This window comes from Bison bison, unplaced genomic scaffold, assembly GCF_000754665.1.
Source record: "Bison bison bison isolate TAMUID 2011002044 unplaced genomic scaffold, Bison_UMD1.0 scf7180017857981, whole genome shotgun sequence".
Lineage (NCBI taxonomy): Eukaryota > Metazoa > Chordata > Mammalia > Artiodactyla > Bovidae > Bison > Bison bison.
The window spans coordinates 25,171-25,799 of record NW_011488554.1 but is presented as its reverse complement, the minus strand read 5'-3'; positions in this window follow the sequence as shown (position 1 = coordinate 25,799).

The window sequence follows — 629 nt, the reverse complement described above, 5'->3', positions numbered from 1 at the left end:
CTTGGAATCGTGTTACAAATTCCAAAAACTAAATAATTTTGTAAGTGTCCAATAGCAGATGCTTAAGCTGCATCTGCTTTCTTAGTAATACAAAAAATACCAAGATGAATATTTATATAAAATTGCTCACCTATTTCTTAATTTCTATATAAAATTTGCTAGGAGTAGAAAGTATATGTTATTTTTAAAGTCCAGATATTGGTTTGCTGCTCTCTCTAACAAAAATAATACCTACTTACATTCTCACCAGCAATATATGATAGTACTCTCTAGATACTCAGTGTTGATACAATCTAACTCTCAAATAGAGGTTCAGTTTGAGTAAGATTGGCAGTTCCAACCCCATTTCTATAGCCTGTGTCCTGTGCAGTAGAAGAGAATGCAACCAGTGCTCTCCAACATCAGTCTTGTTGAGGAAGCCTCTTTCAGATCAGATCAGATCAGATCAGTCGCTCAGTCATGTCCGACTCTTTGCAACCCCATGAATCGCAGCACGCCAGGCCTCCCTGTCCATCACCAGCTCCCAGAGTTCACTCAGACTCACGTCCATCGAGTCAGTGATGCCATCCAGCCATCTCATCCTCTGTCGTCCCCTTCTCCTCCTGCCCCCAATCCCTCCCAGCATCAGA